The 21,864-nt window shown below is 42.1% G+C and overlaps 1 long non-coding RNA gene across 1 annotated transcript; it reads right to left on the bottom strand.

Annotated features, from left to right (window-relative positions):
* Positions 1–3,582: 3,582 nt before the first annotated feature.
* On the bottom strand, positions 3,583–17,471 carry LOC113607089 (uncharacterized). Its single transcript, XR_003427803.1, has 3 exons — positions 17,168–17,471; positions 5,016–5,085; positions 3,583–4,513 (listed from the first exon to the last, which is right to left on the bottom strand). It is a non-coding gene; the product is annotated as an uncharacterized LOC113607089 (long non-coding RNA).
* Between the last annotated feature and the right edge of the window lie 4,393 nt (positions 17,472–21,864).

Below are 21,864 nucleotides of genomic sequence, written 5' to 3'. Positions count from 1 at the left end.
TTTGGGGTCATTTGTTAGGCGGCAACAGATAACTAATACGCTGCCTTCTCGAGACCACACTCTTTTCACTCCCAGCATATGTGCACCTCAATATAAGAAATAATACGGATGGGCGGTCGACCATCTGGCTAGAAGAAGGGTCTAGGGGATTTGTATCGAAGTTATGCGTGCTTCCCGACCACGCTATTTTCACGTGGGGTGACTGAGGTAGGACATGATGGAGACGCTGCTAGTTAGAGTCACTATACCTGTGCAAGCATCTCTGCAATTGAGCAACCCTGTAAGTGCCTTTAGTAGCCCTTCCCTAACTTGGTGAAAGGAATCTGAAGCTCTTCTCATTGATCCCTAAGAAGTGCTAAATAAGCTACTAACTTGAGAACTAGACGTATCCTTGAGTCTATAATGTTATTGGGGTCCCCAGTGAATGGAAGTCGACCTACCCTATCCCCACTCCCACCCCCATATGCACTGGACCTCCGATTGTGTCAGTGCTGGAAATGGTGGCAGCTCCACCTTTGGAAGTGCAAGCCATTTAGAGGACTATGAAAAGACAAGCAATGACCGCCAAAGTCTGTGTTACTGTTATACATCTGGAATAAAACAAGAGGGGTGTGGACGACATCATCCTAGCAGTCAAGAAGCCCAGAGAATAATTGGCTTCCAAAAAGTGTTTCCTTAGATGCCCGCAAGTCTCAATGCTAGCGAAGTGGCCGTGGGGATACAGGACTTGACGAAGGACAAGCCGAGAGTGTATCACATTTCTGTAAACCACCGGCCTCCCCCATGTTGGCCTGCACACACTGAGCAGTGGGCTCGGAAAGCTTGCTCCCCTCTGAGTCTTTTCTCAGGAAAGTAGCAAGACTTTTCCGAAGGAGTCAAAACGTATGGAAAAAATGGATTAGAAACAAAACAGCTTTGGAGAAGGCATAGAAATAATGGAGCCGTGTCTTATTTGTCAAGCTTGCTTCCTTGAGGACACCTTGCTTGTTCCTTGATGCTCACAGGTTTCCCCTCTGGGTAAGAAGACAATTCTCTCTGGTTCACCCTTGAATGAACTGCAGGAAAAAATGTCTGGGGTGGCAAGTGTCAGGCTGATGTAAGGGGAGTAGATAAATGAGAAATGCAGGGTTACACCCTTTCCAGGGAATGTTTGAAAATGTATCATCGTTCCTGAAAATCTATGAACTGCTTTCAATGTCTGAGAATGAAGAGGGAAAGTCTAGAGCTCTAAAAAGGGAAAGCGGGTATGTTTAGGGCTAGGGGAGCCTTGCCTTTGTATATTTAAATGGCCATTGTGATCACGGGTACTAGACTTTTTTTTTCTCTATGAGAAAGCTGTGGGTTTTGTTTTTTAAAAAAGGGAAGATCATGCCATCTCTAATTTTGTTAGGGGAATAGCCTTTATTATAAGAATACTTGTGAGTTACCTAAAATGGGTATTACAGACTGCAAAATAGGAAATTGATCTTTCTGATAACCTGTTGAGGCATTTCACCTGAGTTTAATCTGATCACTCACTCTAGAGCTGAAAGCTTTTCGCCACTCGGAAAATACAACTCCACAAAACCATTACAGAGGGAGGGGAATGATGCCTGTTCAGTGGACCTACAAAAGACAAAGTCAAATTGGAAAACAAGGAGACAGATAGCCAGGGTCTGTTCTAAACTTTTCAGAGAACAGTGTTTCTGATTCATCAAAATATAGATTCGAATCCAACAAACATTTTTGAGACCTCTTTTGTGCCAAAATTATGTATGTATAATATGTGATTTATATATACGTCATTTATATACATGAGCTATATCTATATGTATATCACACACACACACACACACACACACACACACACACAGATACAACACAAACAAGAAAACAGACTGAGGTGAAGAAAGCTTGCTAACAAGGTAGGATGGATTAAATCCCACAAGTAAGGGAAACCCTCATTACCTCTAGAGATTTGATGAGTATCTTAAAGGTAGAAGATTATCATGCCCTGAAGAATACCAGCCCCAGCTGTGGATTTCAGCCAACCCTGGCCAAGTAAAGCTGTGATGTGTTTTACTCTAGTCGTTTATTGAAAACACAAATCTGCAGCAAGTGTAAATTACAGGAGAATCCAAAACAAATTAATAAGAGGCAGCCAGACCGAGCTCTCCACGGCCTCTCCAGGCTGCAGCACTGATAAGGTACCCGTCTGCGGAGATCGGAGCATCCAGCCACCAGCATTTTCACATCGGCAGCTCCAGGCTGCAGCACTGATAAGGGGCCCGTCTGCGGAGGTCGGACCATCCAGCCACCAGCATTTTCACATCGGCGGCTCCAGGCTGCAGCACTGATAAAGTGCCCTTCTGCGGAGGTCGGACCATCCAGCCACCAGCATTTTCACATCGGCGGCTCCTGACTGCTTCTTGGTTGTCCGGCTTGCCGGACCGGAGACCAGAGTTACGAAAATCTGATTTCTCCTGCCGCCTTCATCCCTAACCTGGGCATCCTGTTTTTCTTCCTGTTCTCTACCAACTGCAGTAAGGAGGTAAAACATGCCCACAGTCAGCCAAACCACAATGAAGTCTGATGGTTGGAAAGTTCTTGGCTGTGAAGTGCTATCCAGGTCCCAAAGGTTATAAAAACCGAGATTTAATGCACAGAAGAGTGGTCAGGACAGAAGGCAGAGTACCACGTTCTTTAGTTACATCCTCCGATGTGATGAGGAAGAAAAAACGGCGAGTTCTTGGAAGCACAAGGGAGGAGTGATTCAATTTGGAACTGGCTACTGGATCCAGTGGAAAAAAAAAATAGGGGAGGGCCTTATACAGAAAGTGTGAAGAATTCCAGGCTGGAGAGAGCGGGGCATTAATCTAAGCATGAGGCCCTTCTGAGCCGGGGCCTCGGTGATGACACAGACCGCATGCCACGAGGCCAGTCCTGCACAGAATCAAACCAAAAGGGAAATAAATTTCTGATGCTTATCATGAGATGCAGCTGATGTGTGAGAGCATGGGTAGTGTGGGAAGAGCGAGCATCAGCTCCGCGAGGGCAGGGATATTCGCTCTACCGAGCAGATCGTGCTGGGTGAGGAAAGAATCAGAAAACAAACCCCATTGCTTCAGGATCTATTCCTATTTCTACAATCACCTTCAAGGAGGCACAAATATATATCACAAAAAATATTGATAGACTATCCGTAAACCCTTTGGGGGCAAAACCTAATTCATTATATTTAATTATAGATAAATATATTTACTTATGTGTATTTACATATGGAAGATATATCAACTCTAGAGAGAGAATCACTGTATCAAAACCACTCTGGGGACTTCCCTGGTGGCGCAGTGGTTAAGAATCTGCCTGCCAACGCAGAGGACACGGGTTCGAGCCCTGGTCCGGGAAGATCCCACATGCCGCGGAGCAACTAAGCCCGTGCACCACAACTGCTGAGCCTGCACTCTAGAGCCCGCGAGCCACAACTGCTGAGCCCGTGTGCCACAACTACTGAAGCCCGGGCGACTAGAGCCCGTGCTCCGCAACAAGAGAAGCAATGAGAAGGCAGTGCACCGCAACGAAGAGCAGCTCCCGCTCGCCACAACTAGAGAAAGCCCGTGTGCAACAACGAAGACCCAACACAGCCAAAAATAAATAAATAAAATAAATTAAAAAAAAAAAAACCACTCTGGCTTGGCCATTTGAATTCCATGGTGCTTCTACTTGTGCTCCTAAGATGATTTGATTTTTTTCAAAGATTTTCCAAGTCTAAAAAGACTAAAATCTTAATTGTTAAAGAAAAGTTCATTATACCTGATGAGAAATTAGGCATTGGGCATCCTTTTCTCTATGTCTCTTTGTCTCTTTTTGTTGTGTACTATCTCTCTCCCTTTTTTCTCTTTTCTCCCTTCTTCTCCCCTCCTCCTGTTCCCACATAAGCCAGATGTCTTTTACTGTCTGCATAATAGAGCAAAACTTGGAGTTCTAACTACAGCCGTCATGGGACACTGAACCACAACATATTGTATGATCAAACTCAATTTTTAGGGATGCTGTCTCCATTTCTTCAGAGGTATTACAATCGTCTGATATTACTATTACACAGGTCTTAGTCAGAGTAAGCATAGAAGACAGTATATAAAAGTTTACACATGAACACAGAAGTGTGCTTTTATGAATATCACTTTATCATAGCTCAATCCTGGGCACTCAAAGTCAAAGAAATTCTCCTCATGACCAGCATGTGGCCAGTGTAGAGGATTTGTGATGAATTAAAATACCTTGGAAATATTAGATAGTTCTTCAGGACAGGTAGATAGAAGAGTGCTGAACTCTCACATAGGTGGGATTTTGGTCCAAAATCAGGATTGCACACGGCAAACCACCTTGCACAGAGGCCTGTGTCACTCCTTCCACTGCTTCAGAGCCACTGAATCCACAATCTCACCTCTGGTCCTGCTTGTCCCTGGGAGGCTGAACATAGTCCCATCAGTAAAAACATTCTTTGTAGAAATAGCCAGGTCATGGAAGCAACCTAAATGTCCAACGAAAGACGAATGGATAAAGAAGATGTGGTATACATATATACAATGGAATATTACTCAGCCATAAAAAGGAATGAAATTGGGTCATTTGTAGAGATGTGGATGGACCTACAGACTGTCATATTGAGTGAAGTAAGTCAGAAAGAGAAAAACAAATATCACATATGAACGCATGTATGTGGAACCTAGAAAAATGGTACAGATGAACTGGTTTGCAGGGCAGAAATAGAGACACAGATGTAGAGAACAGACGTATGGACACCAAGGTGGGTGGGGTGGTGGGGTGAACCGGGAGATTGGGATTGACATCTATACACTAATACGTATAAAATAGATAACTAATGAGAACCTACTGTAGAGCACAGGGAACTTTGCTTCACTTCGATGTGCAGTAGAAACTAACACAACGTTGTAAAACAACTCTACCTCAATAAAAAATAAATTATTTGTAGAGAGATGTAGCCCCCCGGCCCCCACCCAATACCAACTCACCTTGTAAGGCATCTCCTGGATTTTTTCCTTTCCAGAGAATGTAGGGTTGCCAGATAAAATGCAGGATTCCCTGTTAAATATGAATATTGCATAAACAATAATTTTTTAGTATAAATATTTTCCACATATGGCATGGGACATACTTACACCAAGAAATTACTTGGTTATCTGAAATTCTAGTTTAACTGGGCTTCTTTTGGGGTTTTTTCTTGCTACATCTGGCATCCCGAGAAGCATGGCATTTAGCCGAACACACTGTGGGTATTGTTCACCCTTTACTGTACTTCATTCATGTTCTTACTGCAAACCTACCCCAGAGTATAACATATAGAAAAGGTGTGTTGCATCCCACCAGGGCAACTGGAGCAGTGACACTGACCGAGGAAATAAATGGCAAAGGGGCCCTCTGAGAGGAGGGTGTGGGTCTAGGGGGCTGGTGCAGCTGTGTCCTGGGCTGTGCAGACCCTGTGGGAAGGTCCACAGTAGCAGTGACCACGTGGGAGGGCTTGACTGGACCCAGTGCCTCCTCTTAGAGGGGCGACAGGATTTGCCGACCTGGCATCAGTTCTGAGCCCTGTTAAGAAAGAGTCCTGGGCTTCCCTGGTGGCGCAGTGGTTAGGAGTCCACCTGCCGATGCAGAGGACACGGGTTCGTGCCCCGGTCCGGGAAGATCCCACGTGCCGCAGAGCGGCTGGGCCCGTGAGCCATGGCCGCTGAGCCTGCGCGTCCGGAGCCTGTGCTCCACAACGGGAGAGGCCACGACAGTGAGAGGCCCGCGTACCGCAAAAAAAAAAAAGAAAGAAAGAAAGAGTCCTGTTGCACAGGAAGCTATTATATAAGCCAGTTAAATGCTTTCCATATCAGGCATTTATTATTTATGCTGTGACCTTCAACTTTACATTCTATACTCTATCTTATCTAGAAAACCGAATTTTCAGGGAGATGACTCTAGATTATAAGGTAAACGTTGATTTCATTTTCTTGAAATACACGTACTTTTCTAGCTCAAGTTTGTCAATTTTATCTTTTCAAAGAACCAACTTTTGGTTTCATTGATTTTTCTCCATTGTTTTCTATTCTCTACTTTGCTAATTTCCACCCTAATCTTTAGATTGCTATTGTTTTACTGGTGCCTTAAGGTGGAGGGTTAGGTTGTTAATTTGAGATCTTTCTTCTATATTATTATTGGCACTTACAGCTATACATTCCCCTCTAAGCACTACTTTAGCTGCAGTCCATAAGTTCTGGTATGTTGTGTCCTCATTTTTATTCATCTTAAAGTGTTTTCTAATTTTCCTTATGATTTCCTCTAGACTTACTGGTTATTAAGGAGTATTTATTTAATTTCCACATATTCGTGAATTTCCTAAATTTCTTTCTGTTATTGACCCCTAATTTCTTTCCATTGTGTTCATTAAACATACTTTGCATTATTTCAATCATTTTAAATTCATTTAGGCTTGTTTTGCAGAGTAGCATATTGTCAATTTTCAAGAAGTTTCCATGTACGCTTCAAAAAAATGTATATTCTGCTGTTGCATGGAATGTTCTATAGATGTCCATTAGGTCTCGTTAGTTTACAGTGCTACTAAAGTCTTCTATTTCCTTGTTGATTTTTTGCCTAGTTGTTCTATATCCATTATGGAGAGTTGGGTATGAATGTCTCCAACTGTTATTGTTGAATGGTATATTTCTTCCTTTAATTCTGTCAGGTTTTGCTTCATGTACTTTGCAGCTCTGTTTATTAAATGCATATATATTTGTAATTGTTTTATCTTCCAGATGAATTGATGCTTTTATCATTATAAAATGTTCCTCTCTATCTCTAATACATGTTTTCGTTTTAAAGTCTATTTTGCCTGATATCAGTAAGTTCACTGCAGCTTTCTTATAGTTGTTGTTTGTATGGTATATCTTTTCCATCCTTTTACTTTCAACCTATTTACATCTTTGAGTACTTTAGATTCAAGACACTTTAGGTAGCTCCTGTAGACAGCATTCACTTGAATCTTGTATCTTTATCCAGTCTGACAATTTCTGCCTCTTGATTGGATTGTGATCCAATCAAAATCCATTCATATTTAATGTTATTATTGATATAGGTGTTTACATCTGACATTTAACTTTTTTCACTATGTTCCATATATGACCTTTCTGTTCCACTATTCCTCCTTCCTGCTTTCCTTGGCATTAATTAAATATTGCCAAGTGTGACATTTTTGTTCCTTGAATGATTTTCCCTATATTTTAAAAATTCTTTTCTTAGTGGTTACTTTAGTGTTTTTATGTCTTAACTTAGAATCTATTTCAGATTTATACTAGCTTAATTCCAGTGAGAGACAGAAACATTACTCCTATATAGCTATATTCTTTCCCCCTTTTTTTGGTACTATTACTGTTAAGCATATTACACATATATAATATATGAGAAATCCAAAATCATATTGCAAAATTATTACTTTATATAATTTTATGTCTTTTAAAGAAGGTGAGAGAAAGAAGAAGCCATGGTTCAAATGCCAAAGACTCTCACTGTCCTTACAGATGTTAGGCAGATTTTCCTGAGTAAATTTTCTTGATCTGCTGTGTTCCCTCAGGACAACTTCCAGCGAGTCTGAATGATTTTTGTTGTTCTTTATCGTTTTCTTCGGTTATGCTTGTTTCGCAGAGCAACAGGCCCACATAGCAACTCATATTGCCATTCTGGATGTGGAACTCTGAAATGTATATACTTGTATTTCTCATTGCTTTTTGAGGGATGCTTCACATATGCAAAGAACAACTTTCACAAAGGTTTAAACGGCCTGTACAAGGGTGGGGAGACTTTTCTTTATATTTGCAATGTCACTGAACACAGGTGGACTATAAGTTTTGAGTTCGGTTGATTGGATGTGTTTGTTTATACCCTACTTCCTGCATCAGACAGGATGGGAGATGGTTTAACAGCTGCATACACCACGGCAAGAAGGATAAAAATTAATAGAGAAAGTAAAGCAAAGGGAAAGTAAGAATTGCTCAGAGGTATTTCCAATAATGGTGATGCCTTTTGCTAAGTTTTTTTTCTTTCTTGGCACTCAATGTAACCAGGAGCAGATGTGACTTTTTCAAGGTGTCTCGTCTCCATACAGGAAGTAAACTTGAGAATTTATCCCATGATTGAAACTCACAATCTGAATGAGCACCTGCTTTAGGTTCTTTGGGGCTGATTTCCCAATAGCACTTAACCTATGAGATCAGCTACTCACTGACACAGTTTATAAGCCATTTGCTTTAATGGAAATGTTCCTTCCGTCTTGTGCCAATATTTATAAATCTCCACACAGAAATTCACTACCTATCTTGTTCCTCAAAAATATTTCACTGAAATTTATCATTGCATTCGTCTTATAAGAATAAATAACTGAAGTTGAAATGTATATGAATAATTCATTTGGACTCATTTGCAAGATCTTGTTCATGGCTCTGAATATATAGAGATAGTTGATACATAGACTAGTAAATTCCCCTTCAGTCTGATTATTGTTGGTTCATAACACCAGTCCAATGTCTTCTACTTTTGTTTCAAATTCTATTGTTAAGTCATACATATTAAAATCCATCACAACTGTCATTGGGTCTTAAGACAGACAGTTTACTTGTAGCAAAATAAAGGTGATTACATCACCACTGGAATTTAAAACCTTAGAGTTGCTTTATTCAGTTGTGGTAAAATCTTCTGTCTACCAGTATTTATCCCATCCTTCTTCCTTGCTAACAAAACCCTGATTGTATTCAGGGTGGCAATCTGATCAGCCCCAGACAATGATTCATGATGGGTTTAGGCCAATTACGACAAGCTTTCATCTTTGCCACATACCTGTTTTCCCAGACTGCTTTGCAACCAGGGGTGGCTATTTGACCCAGATCTGGTCATGAGATGGTTTGAGGGAGCTGCTAGGGGGTCGTCCAGGAAATACTTGCCTTTGTTGTAAAAGGAAATCCCTTTTTTAATCAGGCTTTTTTTTCCTTTCTAAATTAAACGTACCTTTGCAAAGATATGATGTCGGTTCAGTGACAGCTATTTTGTGGGTACAAGCCTGCGGATAAAAAGCTGATACCCCGAGGACTGGAAGGATGAGTCTGCATCCTGATGACATTTTATGAACTTCTGCACCAAACCTGGACCCTCACCTTCAAACTTATTATGTGAGACAATTAAACCACTTTAGGGTTGAAGTCACTTTTAGTCAGACGTTCTGTTGCTTGGAACTTAAAGTATTCCTAACACAGTGTTCCTACTAGTGGTTAGTTAAAGTTGGATGGTGTACAGAGAATTTTACCATGAAGGCAGGAGAATTAGACCCTAACCCCATGTAGGGCAGTACTTAAAACAAAATTTGAGTGATTTACTCAGATAGTTGTGTCACTAACACTTTACAGAATACAGTACCCTGTATTTAGTAGTAATTGAAAACCCAAAGAGAGCAGTGTGATTGGGGGTTTTCCCCATTTGCATCTGAATAAAGGTGCTTGGGACTCCACAGGAGACCCCTGTCAGATTTGCAAGAACCCCCATCCTGAGTGGATCTCACCAAATATTTTTGCTTTTAGATGTCCTGCAAATTCCTACTCAGAGCTCCTCGTGAAGCATCTGCTAGCTCTTTCCTGGCTCTCAGGTCTCCTTGGAAATGGAGGGCTGCCTCGTATCCCACTGCATCCCCTCACCCTCCATCCCTGCCTTTACTGTGCCCTAGGCTAGGTGCACATTGAAGTAAGCAAGGACCTGGCTGTGGACTTCTTGTGAGGGGTCTTTGTACCACCATAGTTGAGTTGATACACCATTCCCTCCTGTTTGTAACCTAACGACCCACCTGACCAACCGACCCAGCATGGGAGGCTAACTCAATGCACATTTGTTACTGTTATAAAACAGTGAGTCTGTTCACTATTTCCTTTTCCTAAATGCATCTACTCTTATTTCAAAATATAAGAGCAGAGCCTCCAGAAGTTATTGGGGTCTTGCCTCCCCTCAGGTCAACACTAAATCCTTACTAAGCCAGATGGTAGTCTATTTTTATCCTATATGGCAACTAAATCCAATAAGCATAGTCATGTATTATATTGGTATGCGATTCAGAGTTTACAGTGTGCTTTCATAATGAACATTTTGTCATTTAATGTTCTAGCAATTTTACGCATTGGGTACTTTAATCCTCTATTTAAAATAGGTTGAGACCCCGAGAGATTAAGTGACTTGCTTAGGATCACTGGTTGTGACTCACAAAGAGATATTCCGTGTGTGCCCTCATTCTCCAGGGAGGCTGCGTGAGATCACGGAGGGGTGGTTCTGAAGGGCTACAGGTGATTATCAGGCAAGGAGCAGCAGCACATCCTGGTCTCAGGGTGAGCGCACGGTGGAGGGACAGGGCGAGACACTGTGTGTGCGTGATTGGAGCTGTTAATACAGAAAAGCATCCTGAGCGGCCCCGACTGGGTGCTGATCTGGTGGCACCTGGAAATCACCCCGCTGGAAGGCTAAAGAAAACGACTGAGGGTTAGAGAATGGGGTTTCACAGCTGCTCTAGGAGAGCCATCGGTCAATACAAACGTGAGTCGGGTTCTACCAGAGCTGCTCTAAAGAGAAGCTAAGCTTTATTTTTAAATGTTATCCCTGAAACACATACAAGGAATGTCTTTGAGCAGAGGCAATAGAGACGTAGAAGTACCTGTCATTCCAAATGCATAAGGGAAGGAAAAAGGAAGTATCATTAGGACTAATGCAGGTTCTTAAGAAAAAGCCCAGCACAGTAGTAGGGGCGAGGCACAACTCAAAAACATTACTTTCTTACATCACTTTGGTTTAATAAGACCATAGAAGATTTGTAAGACAAAAAATAGCGACTTCAGAAAACCTTTAGGCTCATAATTTCATCTGAGAACCAACACAGTCAAATTTTGAGTCCATTCTAGTTAAAAATGTATATCTCTTGGACATGGGGTAGGGCCTGCTCCAATGGACAGAGATTATGGTATAGGGTGACCAGCTGTTTGCACAGGACTGAGGGGGGTTTCCCCGGACACAGGACTTTCAGTGCTACAAGTGGGAAAGTTTCAGGCAAACCAGGACGAGTTGGCAATCTGGAGTCACACTTCTCCCACCATGACACACTCCTTCTTAGAACAGCCTTAGTGTCCATAGTTGCCGGTGGGCCCCTCTGAGGCTCACCCATGATACCCTGGCAGGTCAGGTACGGGATGGACAGAGAGATGGGAGTCGGGGGGGTTGGGAGGAGTAGGGGATGCTCTGATCGTGGTGGTTGGTGATGGATTCAACCAGGGTGGGGTGAGGGGATCAGGGTGGGCAGACACTTGAACAGTCTGGTTCAGCAATAGTCTGTACCCCATTTGATGATGATTTTAGTGGTCCATTTTTAGAAGAAAAAATAAACATGAGTCTCTCATATGTGCAGTACACCTTTAAGAACTCTTCCCCCCAAAAGTGCTTCTTGTTGTTGTTATGAAGAGAGAGAGAGAGAGAGAGAGAGAGAGGGAAAGAGACTCTAGTATTCATATCCTGATGAATTCTAAAATGCCCGTCCACTTCCTCTCTCTGCACCCCCTTCTCCATTCTCTGTTTGCATTGGTACGTCAATTTATTGTTGACCAATCAAGGATAAACTAGGAATGACTTTTTCTACTTACTATGCTAATGTCAGTATGACAAACTTTGCCAGTTCAAATGTGTACTGCCTCAGAAGTGGCACTGCATGAAGAAAAATTACTTCCTAATAAAAATATAAATGAAAAACAAAATCATATACTAAAATCGAAAATGACAATAATAGACCAGAAGTGATCTCTGTATGATGTAGAGGTGGTTACAATAAGAATTGAGAAGAAAACTGAAAAGCAGTCGGACTGACTTTCCTATGATTCATCTATCTTTGGATTTCAGCCTCTGAAAGGCAAGATGTTTGTTTGATGCAAAAAGTGTCCAGAGACAAATGCCAGATCTCATGTAGAATTTACATCTTGGGTAGATTGTAAAGTCAAGAATGCTCCACGAAAGCAAATAGAAGATGATTCTAAGTAAACCCTGGAACTATAGTCAGTACTTTGCAATGTTGATGCCATTTACAGGGTAGGAAAATTAGTTTCACCCCCATTTTGTGGACTAAGAAATCTAAACCTCTAGACTCATATGACTTTAAGATTTTGCCTAGGCTTATATAACCTCCAATGCATATGTGGGCCAAACCATTTGATCCCAGACTTGCCTTTTCCTACCATCCCACATGGAAGTATATCACAGTGAAGGGAATCTCTCATGGTTTCCTCCCCTTGCCAACACTGTACTTTGTACACAGATATGGTTTGGTTGCTGCAAATAAGTATAAACCCCCCAATCCCACCATTTATTAGCTGCATGACCTTGAGCAAATTATTTAAGCATGGTAAGTCACAATTGGCCATTTAAATAATGTGCATATGAATTCTTACTTTGCAGGGCTGTTGTGAGGTTTAACAAGACAGCGTACATAAAGGATAGTCTTTAGCACATAGTAATTGCTCAATAAATGCAATTTTAATGTGGTAAAACTACATAAAATAACGCTCTGAAGTGAACTTCTTTTCTGTAAAAACGGTCATTATATGTCAAATTTTATGCCAGTTTGTGAAGCGGTTTAAGTCATCAGCGTCACTCATAGGTATTTCTTATATCTCTGCTCTATCCGGGAACAGTGTGTGTGTGTGTGTGTGTGTGTGTACATGCCTGGGTGGGTGTAGCTGTTTGTGTGTTTGAGGTGGGGAGGGGGTGTGTTTGCAGGAGAGCGGGGTGCAGTACAGGGCAGGTTTTATGACACTGGAGCTAAGCTTTCAAAGAGTTTCCAACCTTGTTGAAGAGACAAAATCTGGACCTAAAAATCAACAACAGCCAGATCAGACAGTTTTTAAATGAATGATGGAAAGAATAAGGAGATGAGAGGCAGGGGAGGTCAGCCCTGGCTACAGGGGCCCAGGAGAGCTTAACTGAAGACAAGGGTTAGCACTCACCCTGGAAGGAAGAGGACGTTTCCGTAGACAGAGAGTCGCAGTCACCCTGTCCCCAAAAAAGAAACAAGGAATCCCAGAAATCATTTCTCCTGGATTTGGAGACCAAGAATCCGGAAGTCAGGAAGCCATGAATGTCCCTATTAGAGATGGCAGCAAGGGCAAGAAGGGTGGAGCAAAGCTGGGGCTCTGCAGACAGAAGCAACAGGACGACTGTGGCTCTGGGGCCGAGGAGCCCATCTCTCCAGGACTGGCTGGCGCTTTGCAAAACACAGAGTCCGGAGAGCCTTAAAAAGCTCGCCTTCCACAAATAGATCCCCTTCGGCTGCAGCGCAGGTGGCACCCTGGCCTCACCACGCCCAGGGGCAGCAGGAGGCCTGTCTCTCCAGCCACACACACGTCTAGCCACCCGGTGTGAATGGTGTGGCTGAGTGAACAAAGGACAGGCAGAGTCTCACACTTTCATAACCTGGTTTCACAGCTGTAGCAACCTGCTGCCTGATTTTAAATGGCAATATCCTTTAAACCCTAAATAATCCGTGTCGTATCCTCTCAGTGTTTATAGTTTGGATATTTTATTAAAATTTGAACACAGGAAAATGACATTTCCATTTCTGCCTCTGGGAAATAGTATTAATAACGCTATTCCACTAACCCACCTTTTACCACGATCCGCCCCCCCACCCCCGGCTCTCCACAGTGCTCAACCAAGTGTGGCTGTGGGGACCTGATTCCCTTGGGAATTCAAAAGAGTTCTGGAATGTTCTCGAGACGGATATGAGGTGTGATGGTTAATTTTATGTGTCATCTTGACTGGTCTATGGTATCCAGTTGTTTGGTAGAACACTAGTCTAGATGTTGCTGTGAAGGTATTGTGTAGATATGGTCAACATCTGGTGACTTTAAGTAGATTATCCTCCATAATGAGGGTGGGCCTCGTACAATCAGTTGAAAACCTTAAGAACAGAAACAGAGTTTTCCCTAAAATGAAGGAATTCTGCCTCCAGGCTACAGCATAAGAACTCTGCCTGAATTTCCAGTCTGCTGGTCTATCCTACAGACTTTAGACTTGCCAACCCCGAATCTCTCTCTCTCTCTCATATACACCCTGTTGGTTCTGTTCCTCCAGAGAACCCTGATTTGTGTCCTCTGAGATAATCTCACAGGATGCAGGAGAAGGATAACCCGGGAAGGTGAAAGGAGTCCACAGTGGGGGAGGGGTGGCCGGGTCAGCTAAGACGCCTTCTGTCCTGCCTAGGACACACGGGCCTGGTGACCTGTGAGCGCACAGAGCAAGAGAGGCAAAGACACTTCTACAAATGCTACAAGTTTGTGCTCTTTTTAAAAAAGGTCATTCGTTTCCCATTTAATTAAATATTCTACTCTAAGATAGGACCACCATACCTATTTACTGCTACAAGTGTCGGGTAATGATAAAGTTTCTTACTTTCCATGATACTAAACCGGATACTCAGAAACAGCATGCCTTTCAGGCTGAATTTGAATGTAATCTCCCAGCTCGGGACCAACCCTCTCTCCCCCTTCTCCAGTCTCCTACTTGATTAATGAAGGGTCTTTACCTTCATAGTTTTAACTAATGGCTCATTCCTCACTTCTGTAACATTAGCCAAAAGAAACTACTCTTCATTAAGGCCGTTAATGAAATCAGCCATTTCTCTTATTTGAAATGTCTTCATTCCTGTAATATTTTCGTGGCTGCAGCAGCTGTTGGACATTTCCTAGTTTTTTCAGAGCTTTGCAGCTCTGGAAAAATCTTTACAAGAGGTTCTACAGCTTAGTTTAATGTAGATGTCTGGAACCAGCGTGGTTAGCACAAAAACTCAATCACAACAGTAATTATTTTTTATTATTGTAATATACGGGAAGAAGAGCCTGGCTTCCCAACTGGAAAGTCCCACGGTGAGTCAATAAAGTTTCCACCCTCTGACCTCCTCAGACGCTCAGGGATGGGGAGCCTTGGGGTTTGGGGCCATAGTGAGGGATTCAGGAGGCACGGGTCTCGTCAAGGTCAAGCCCTGAGGCCCCGTGCCCCGGGCTGGAAGCAGGAGCAGAGCTGAGGACCCGACCTGAGGAAATCGCAGGGCACTCAAGGGAAGGGATGACTAAGAGCGTTAATCCACCTTCACCGGCACGTCCACCAAGGAGTAACCTCAGTGGGTTTGGTTTGGTTTTTTAATAGAAACACCAAATTTGGAAATAAAATTATGCTGGGTTTTCTGTGGTACTTCAGTAATCCCCTAATTTTTTTTCCACTGGGAAGGAGGGACCTGGTTCTTCCAGGCCTGGACATCCAGCCAGGCTCAGCCCCTCTCACCTTTCCTGCCCCAAAGGGTTCCCTGGGCCTGGGGCTGGGGACTGCGGGGCAGCCCCTTTGAGAAGCAGCTCTGCACCCACACACCTGCTGAGATGGGCTGGGCGGGAGCGGGAAGGCCTCCCTCACGTGACTGCTGACCTGCAGCTCCCTGCACTCTGTGTGGGAATTACCAACAGGAGTCAGGGAGCTGCAGGAGGTCCTTTCAGGGGCTTCTGTCCCCATCCCACAACCCCGCAGCCTGTCACACCCAGGGACATCAGGGACATCCTCCTCCAGCAGCCATGGCACTGGGGCCATGGCCAGGGCAGGGCTGAGTCCGGGAAAGGCCTGGGAGGAAACGGAGCCTCTCCAGGGACTCTTCCTACCTCTAGCTCCCCGGACCCTAAGGGGACTCTTCAGAGTCCATGGCTGCAGCCCCACAGAGGTCACCACGTGGCTGGAGCACATGGTGAGGACAGCCAGTCCTCAATTCCAGGCCCAGGACCATGAGACCCACTTGACTGTGTGAACCCACCTCCAGAGCCTCTGTTGCCCGTCGTCCCCTGCATGTGCCAAATATGGGGTGTGATCTGAGGGACCTCCCAGAAGTTACCACCACCACCCATCCTCCCACTAAAAATTCTTCTGCACCTGTCCGAGGAGGGATAGTCATGACCTGAGAGTAAGGCTTCTCTGAGTCCTCCCTTAAAATACATTATGGGGGGAAGGACAGGTCATTCATTGCACCACTCATACTTCTTTATCACAGATTAGCTGGTTAGATACCCAGCAAAATGCCTGGAAGGAAGGGGCCAAAGGATGGACATAATTTTGATAAAGGAAGTGAAGCAAGATATTCCATAAAAAGAGGGATGGGAGCAGGGTGCCTCAATATGGGTGCTGTAGCAGAGAAACCCCAAACCACAGTGGTCCCAGGGCAGTGAGACAACAGATGAAAATGGGTCTAACCAGTCCCACTTCCCCTTCCCCTTTAATGACCTTCAAACCCACTCCCACTCTTAAATTCCTCCCCATTCTTCACAGCCCTGCAAAGCCAGCCGGCAGGTACAACTAAATTAATTAACTAAACAGATACTTGATCAATAGATAATAAAAGTCAGTGTCTCTGGATTTTGTGTTTCTCATGCAGACAATTTCCAAGCACTAAATCAGCTCGTCCGAGATCCCACTTTCCAGAAAGAACCCTTTGAAACAACTAATAACCAGGGTGGTCTTCTTCCTGAAGCTCCGACCTTCCTGAGGCCCCCTGTTCCAGCTGCAAAAAGCTTTGCTCACCCAATTCAAATTCCAAGATGTATCCACTGTGCTTTGCCCTTATCCTAAACGGCGTGTGCAAATATCTGGTTAATGTCACGACACAAGCATTTTGAAATGACAGTGAAAGACCTAACGCATCACTGGATGAATGCGGGGCTGCCCAGGTGCTGCAGAGAACAAGGATCCTCGGAAGACAAGGTTGGATCGGGGGGGGAGGGGACGAAGAGAGAGAGGACGTTTGTTCACACCTAACCTGTGATCCACTAGCATCTCGACAGTGCAGAAACCACAAAGCATTGCCTTTCTTTTGTTAGTAATGTGCAGATTTACAGAGAGGTCACGGGGCATGCATATTTCATGATAACCTCTACCGTTCACTGCGCCTTATCCTCTTCAAGTCTGTGCTCAGGACCTTCCTTATTAAACATAATCACATGGAAGCGTCCCATGGATTCTGAGAAGTCAATGCAATTGTGACCAGCGTTCTGCAGATGAGGAAACTACTTTCAGAGACGTCAAGTTAACTTACCCAGAGTCAGAGTCAGCACTGTAACTTGGGTGGGTGTGATTCCAAAGCCCGAGCTTTAACTACCAGCTCACACTGACCGTGAAATCTTCCACAGTCCATCCCCACACGCTTCCGTGGATGTTTCTGGTTTACATTTCCAACTGGTTTTGTTAAGTCTGAATCCCGATGGCTCCTCAGTCTGCTAATATGATCACAACTCATTTAAGGAAACGAAAATGGAGGCAGAGAGAAAGGCAGCCGGTTCATAAAGCTGCCCGGAGCAGAGGCGAGCACACAGGCGGGCCCCGCACACCCGCCCCGGAGCGGAGGCGAGCACACAGGCGGGCCCGCACACCTGTTTGGCCAGATCTTTGGGTTCAGACAAGCCCTGAGAAGCCCACATTCCTATAAAAGGGCTCTGAGGACGGCTCCAGGCCGTGAGCCTCGTGACGGTCGATCTTCCTTCTGAGAAGGAAAGAGGAGAGGCCATGGGCATAATGCAAGCATCTCCTAACGAGATCTGCTCAGAAGATGTTTCTCCAAGGAGTCAACTGGAACTTTGGGTCTTAGATTCACAGGGAGCTGGGCAGGGAACGGGGTCCTGACTAAAGGGAAGGAGAGATTATTTTTCAGGCCAAAGAGTTCACAAAGTCATGAAGGCCTGTCTCATAATCTGGCTGGTGACTGTTCAGATGCTCCAAAGTCCCAGAGGAAATAAGAATGGGAAAATGAAGATAAATAAGAGTGGAAAAGTGAAGTCTGAAACTTGAAATAAGGCCAACAGGTCACCGGAAGATTCGGTTTGTGCCTAAAATATTTCACGAAATACTTCATTAATAGAAAATAATGTAGCCAGTGTCTATGTTGGTTATAAAATAATTATAAAAGTCACATCTGAGAACCATCACTTAAGAACCAATACCTTTGAAACGACCTAGGTGTGTCCTCCTGATTGGTTGACCTGTGATAAGGAAAATCCTGAAACTTATGTTTATCATTGCACCTTTTAAAAATGCTTTACATATGTACCTTTAAGCAGTACATGGCTTGTTTTTGAACCTTATAAAAATAGTACCATAGGGCTTCCCTGGTGGCACAGTGGTTGAGAATCTGCCTGCCAATGCAGGGGACATGGGTTTGAGCCCTGGTCTGGGAGGATCCCACGTGCCGTGGAGCGGCTGGGCCCATAAGCCACAACTACTGAGCCTGCGCGTCTGGAGCCTGTGCTCCTCAACAAGAGAGGCCGTGATAGTGAGAGGCCCGCGCACCACGATGAAGAGTGGCCCCCGCTCGCCACAACTAGAGAAAGCCCTCGTACAGAAACGAAGACCCAACACAGCCAAAAATAAATTAATTAATTAATAAACTCCTACCCCCAACATCTTCTTTTTTTAAAAAAAAAAGTACCATAGTGAATATACAACCTTCTTCAACTTGCATTTTGCACTCAGAATTTTTTCCAGGATTCATCCAGTTTGTTATATGTTGCTAAATACCTTTATCTTCCTTGTTATTTAACATTCCACTGTGTGTGTATATAACACATTTATCCAGTCCTGACAATGAACATTTGTTTCCAGGTTTTTTTTGTCTTAATAACACTATTAAGGACACAATAGTACCTGTCTTCCAGCCTACATACATAGATGTTCTCTAGGGTACACACACACACACACACACACAGACACACACGCCTGGGAGTGGAATTTCTGGCTTGTAGAGTATGTTTAGTGCATTCTCAACTTTACAAGATAATGTCAAATTTTTCTCCGAAGTGATTGTACCAACTTACACTCTCACGTATACAGCATTTAAATCTTTTCCAGTACTTGGTATTTTCAGATGTATTGATTTTTATTAATACAATTCTGTCAAGATATATATCATATGTTTTTAGTTTACATTTCCCTGATTAGAAAAGATATTGACTATATTTTATATGCTTATTTACCATTCATACTTCCTCTTCTGTGAAATACCCACTCATAGCGTATCTGTATTTTTTATTGCATTTTTTGTCTTTTTATTGACAACTTGAAGGAATGTTTAATATACAAAGAGTAATTATCATTTGTTGTTTATATGTACTAAAAATATCTTTAGGTGGGGGCGTGTTCTTCATTTTCTTTTTACTATCTTTTGATGTACAGAAATCCTTCATTTCAAAGTAGTTGATTATATCAATTTTTCTTCTATAGTGAATGCTTAATGTAAACTTCTCTGCCTCCAAAGTCTTAAAAGTACTCTCCAGTATTTTTTTATTAAGGTTTGAGTCTTTTTCTTTCACATTGAAGGCTTTACATCCATCTGGAATTGATTTTTGTGTGCAGTGTGATGTCGGGATCCAGTTTCATTTTTTCCCATCTAGATAGCAAATGGTCCCAACAGCACTTATGGAACAGTTAATCCTTTTCTAGTAATCTGCACGGCCACCTGTATCATATTTCAAATTCAAAAAAGGTGTGGGGCTGTTTCCGGTTCTCTGTTCTGTTCCGTGGGTCAGTATGTCTCTCACTGAGCCAATACCACACTGTTTCAGCTACCCTAACTTTAAACATAGATACCATTTCAGACAATCTCCTTGCCCTTATTTTTCTTCTTTGCTAGTATACTGACAGTTCTAGAGCGTTTGTTTTCCATTTAAATTGTACAAGAACACTGCGGTGCTCCTTGAGAAACAGAAATTTGAGACAATTGACTCCTTTATTGGATAGTTTTTTGAAAAAAAAATGTTCTCTCTCTCCATTTATTTAGATCTTTGATATCTTTTAATAGCATTAAAATGTTTCTTCACACAATTCTTGCACATCTTTTGTTAGATGTATTTCGAGTGCCTTATTTTGGGGGTATGTGTGTGCTACTGCAAATAGTAGCTATTATTATATTTTATAAGGTGTTGCTGGTGTTTTATAAATGCAATTGACTTTTTATATTGATCTTAAATCCAGTCACTTGCAAAAACACTCTTAATTTTAATGAAATTTCTGTAGATATTTTGAGGTTTTTAATGTAGACTGAACTATATCATCTAACAGTAATGATAGTTTTGTTTTTCCTTTTCATACCCTCATGACTTGTAACTTTATTCTCTTACTGTGCTGCTAGGATTTCTATATCAAAGAGATGGTGATTGTGATATCCTTGTCTTGTTCCTGAATTTAAAATTAACGCTTCAAGCATTTCACCATTGGGAATGATGTTGGCTATCATTTTGGTAGACACCATTCATCAATCATTAAGGTAGTTCCCTTCCATTCCTAGTTTACTGTAATTTATTTCTTTTTTTTTTGCTTTTGTCAAATGCTTCATCTTCATCTATTGAGAGGCAGAAGGTAATGTGTTATATGTATAGAATTTTTTTATTTTTAAAGCACCCTTGCATTATTGAGATAAACTCAACTTTATCTTGGTATATTCTCTCTTTTATTACAATCCTATATTGGATTTCCTAATATTTTATTTAGGATTTTTGCATCCCTGTTCATGAGTGAGATTGTCTGACAACTTTCCTTTATACAGTCCTTGTCGGGCTTTGGGATCAAGGTTATAGTGACCTCTTACAATGCATTGGGGACTGCTTCCTCTTTTGGGTATATCTGAAAGGGTTTGTGTGAGATTGGATGAACAGTTATTTAAAAGTTTGTTTAAAAAAAACAAAAACAAAAACAAAAAAAACCTCACCTATAAAAGCATCTGAGTCTCTGAGGAAGGGTTACATAAACTTCTACTCAAGTTCTTTAAGGATAATGGAGTTATCAAAGTCTTCTATTTCTTCTTGAGTATGTTTCCATAAGTTATATTTTCCTAGAATTTGTTCATTCCATTTTTATTTTCATGTTTATGGTGTAATCTTGTTCATAGTATTCTTTCTTTCTTAATATCTCTGCTCTGCCTGTATTTATGGCACTCTTTCATTTTTAATTTTTTATATACAGCTTCCCTATATTTTTCATGATTGAGCTCAGCAAAGCTTTGTCTGTTTTATTAATCTATTAAAAAATCCCTTTTGAGATTTTTGATTCTATCATTTTTTACTTCCTACTTCATTTATTTTTGCTCATTCCTTTTTTCTGCTTTTTAAAATTTTTTCTGGAGTTACTTTTTTAACTTCTTACATTGGCTACTCAGCTTCTCAAGTTTTTGCCTTTCTTCTCTTCTAATACAAAGTTTTAAGGCATAAATATATCTCAAAATATTGCTTTGGCAATATCCTATGAATTTTGATATATATTATTATTATCATTCTGTTGTAAGTATTTTAACTTTCCATTAGATTAAATGTTGTTTCTTCTTTTATACATTGCTCAGAAGTATACTTCTTAAATTTTTAAATATATAGGTTTTCAAATTTATATTTTTGTTAATAATTTCAACTTAATTGCACAGTAGTCAAAGAATGTGTTGTGCATGATTCCAGTTCTTTGAATTTACTGAGATTTACTTTATGGCTTAGCAGGAGGTCTGTCTAATTTTTGTAAATATTCCATGTGTAGAGTGTAGAGATGAATGTGTATTCCCTAATTTCTGATTCTGTAAATGTCCACTAAATCTAGCAAGTTGATTAGTTTGTTCAATTTTTTTTCTATGTGTTTATATTTATTTGGGTCTCCTTGACCTACCAGTAATTGAGAGAAATATGATAAATTCTCACGTCATGATCATGAATTTGTTTATTAGGAGCCAGGCCACACAGCAGGAGGTGTGCGGTGGGCAGGCGA

This window comes from Aethalodelphis obliquidens, unplaced genomic scaffold (assembly GCF_003676395.1).
Source record: "Aethalodelphis obliquidens isolate GAN/ISIS:26980383/991018 unplaced genomic scaffold, ASM367639v1 scaffold3, whole genome shotgun sequence".
Classification (NCBI taxonomy): Eukaryota; Metazoa; Chordata; class Mammalia; order Artiodactyla; family Delphinidae; genus Aethalodelphis; species Aethalodelphis obliquidens.
Note: the sequence above shows the minus strand (reverse complement) of the source record. Positions and strands in the feature narration are given on the sequence as shown.